General features: G+C 30.1%; 1 pseudogene; it reads left to right on the top strand.

The window, feature by feature from the left end:
* The first annotated feature begins 780 nt into the window (after positions 1-780).
* On the top strand, positions 781-899 carry LOC111741495 (annotated as a pseudogene).
* Positions 900-3,335: the final 2,436 nt, after the last annotated feature.

The raw sequence follows: 3,335 nt of genomic DNA, 5'->3' as shown, positions 1-3,335 counted from the left end.
TTCATTTTGAATACAATTCTTCCAAGATCATTGTATATATGTTCTTGAGATTAAATTGACAATTACTTTAACAGGTTTATAAAATCCCATTAAAACTGGAAATAAATTCTGTCCAGGTTAATTTGAAGATCATTAACATATTTACAAATGGAGGTTTTAGAAGTGACTGTGACTGATCTATTGACTGGTAAGAGCTCCAGTCCCCAAAATTAAAGTGTGTTGATGACAGTGGGGGAAGAAAGACCAGTGGTAACTCTATATGCTATTACACCAATTTTTTGAGGGAGAACAGAACAAAGCCATATCGGTAGAAGAAAATGATGTCAGAGTAGAGCAGAACTCCAACCCTGAGTGCCTGTTAAAAAATTAGAATTATGAGTTGCATACATTTTTCTCTCTAAAAATATATGTTTCCCATCCCTAAGGTGGAGAGGAGACAGAACCATGAGCAGTAAAACCAGACTTTTATTTAACAAATATCAAGTGAGAAGCAATTTTGTCTTAAAGTGAATAAAGAAAAAAAATCATGAAACCAATACAATTTCTTTTTAAATTATAAAAAGATTCAGAAAAAAAAAGGAAAGAAAAAGAACCTAAAAAAATTATAAAAAAGAATTGTCATCTAAACCGTATTTAGTCCAGGATCCAAAAGACAATGGCAGAAAACTGCTAACAACAGCCTATAAGTCATGGCTTCTCTGAGAAGTCAACAAGATAAAATGAAATATTGACAGAATGAGAAGAAAAATAGATAAATTAATTGTAAAAAAATTAAAAACAATCTACAGCCATGCTACCCTGAAGAAGCATGATCCCATCTGATCTCAGAAGCTAAGCAGAGTCAGGCCTAGTTAGTACTTGGTTGGGAGACCACCTAGGATGACCAGGTGCTGTAGGCATAAAAAATTTTTTAAAAATAAATAAATAAGGGATTGTAAGCTGACAAGATTCTTGCAATCTGTGAGGTCAACCAAGAGTTGCCTCGCCAAAAAAAAAAAAAAAAAGAAGAAAATTAAAAACTACTGTAGAGGCTATAAGGTTCAGAGGATATGAAACCCATATTAGAAATTTAATAAATACAAGTTGAATTATTCAGTAAAATGATAAATCTGTGCGTTGTAAATGTGCTTTCTTGAAATGCAATAACAAGTAGATCAAAATAATGGAAGAAAAGCTAATAGAGGAGACCAGAGAATGGAAATTTTGTTTACATGCTGATCAATTTCTTTAAGAATAGACTAAAACAAATGACACAGAAGAAATATGCAGACCTTTTTTTAAAAAAAGATGTTTCCCAGAGAAAAGAGAACTGTATCTCATAATTCTAGAAATTCAGCATATTAAAAGCAAAAACGTATGTAAAAAGACTTATTTTTACAAATTATTGTAACATATTAATGACAACAGGAAGATCCTACCATCAGTCAGACAGCCAATGGGAAAAATCACAACAACCAAGTTACTTATCAAAAAAAAGAAAAAGAAAAGGGAGAATAGCATTAGACAATAATGTTTGTGAAAATCAGTATCCATAAATAACATAAAATTGAAACCTCACTAATGTGTAAAGTCAGGAAAATGGCTAAATAAATCTTAGTATATTTGTAAAATAGAATATTAATAAGTTATAAGAATAAATGATCACACTAAAAAGTGTGTTTGAAACTTAGAAACCTTATATTAAGTAACTGAAGAAATACTTATTTTTATACTGCTCAAAAAAGCCCCAATAAACATTACATTGATTAAGTGTATATGCATTGGATAAAGTTATTTTAAAATATCAAGGGACTAATAGACATAAAAATTAAATAACTATTAATACTAAAGGGATTATTGTGTTAAGAAGTGAGATGACAATAGAGAAAATACACATAGGTAGCTATCAGTCATTAGTAATATAGTTTTTGAGTTATATGGTGGATTCACTAATGTTATTCATATTATTCTTTATAGTTTACATATAAATTACGTATATTCTTTATATGCATCAAATATACTAAAAATACAAAAAAAAGAGACTTTCATTTCTGGCAAAATGAAATAATGATTAGATTTATCCTCCTATCTAAACTACTAAAAACACATTAAAACACAAAACCAATAGTTTTCAGGATACTGGACATCAGGCAACAATAAAATGTAATATAAAAAAAAAACTAGGTCATTCTAATAATTGTTCTTAAAGTATTAAGAGAATTTTCAGGCTGTGGTACAGGGAGCAGAACAGAGGCAAAATCCAATGAGACCAAGGTGTTTAGAGTTGTTAGGACAGAAGTTTACTGGAGAAGTGAAAACTACACAAAGCAAGATTCTGGACATATGCAGAATCTACATCAGAATTCAGCATAGCAATAATCAGCGCATGCATGTGAGGAAATTAACTAAGGCCAGGAAAAACAAAACAATACAAAAGACCTAAAGGAATTAGAAGAATTGTATCTAGAAATCACACATATTCTGTTTTTAAAAGCCAGACTGGACAACTTCTTAAATCATGGGGATTGGATATATTGTTCAGAAAGGTCTTTCTTCAGTAGAGGAGAAAAATTAGCTCTAGACTAATTGCTGCTCTGGTCCTGCATAACAAACCTTAAAAGCAAGATCTGAGGATAAAAACTATTTCCAAAGTGCATAGCTGTTTCCCAGAACAAAGCTCAAAAATATTTAAGACATGCAAAAATATCAAGCATCCAACAAGGCAAAACTTACAATGTCCGGCATCCAATAAAAAATAATTATCAAGCACACAAAGGAGCTTCAAAAGATTACTCATAATGAGCAGAAAGATCAACCAAAACCAACAAAAAACAGACACAGATGTTAAAATTATCATAGAAGGATTTCTCTTCTCACTGCTCCTTTTCAACATTCTACTAGAAGTTGTTGCTAATTTAATAACACAAGAAAAGGAAATAAAAGAAATATAGATTGGCAAGGAAGAAATAAAACTTTTTTTTTCACAGAAGACATGGTCATCTATGTAGAAAATCTGGAAGAATCAACAAAAATACTCTTGGAACTAATAAGTGATTACAGCAAGGTTTTAGTATATATGTAAAAGTCATGTGTTTTCCTATATGCTAACAATAAACAGGTGGAATTTGAAATTAAAAACACAATAATATCATTTATATTAGCATCCCATAAAATGAAATACTTAGGTATAACTCTAACATCCTTGTGATGTTATACTATAGTTTTGTAAAATATTACCATTGTGAGAAAATGGGTAAAGGATACAGGAGATTTTTTTTCTGTCCTATTTTTCACAACTGCTTGTGAATATATAATAATCATCACAAAATGTAAAGTTTAATTTAAAAATAAAGAGG

The sequence above is a fragment of the Pteropus vampyrus genome, unplaced genomic scaffold (assembly GCF_000151845.1).
Source record: "Pteropus vampyrus isolate Shadow unplaced genomic scaffold, Pvam_2.0 Scaffold3, whole genome shotgun sequence".
Taxonomy (NCBI): Eukaryota; Metazoa; Chordata; class Mammalia; order Chiroptera; family Pteropodidae; genus Pteropus; species Pteropus vampyrus.
The sequence above is the reverse complement of the archived record's forward strand: the minus strand, read 5'-3'. Positions and strand labels throughout refer to the sequence as shown.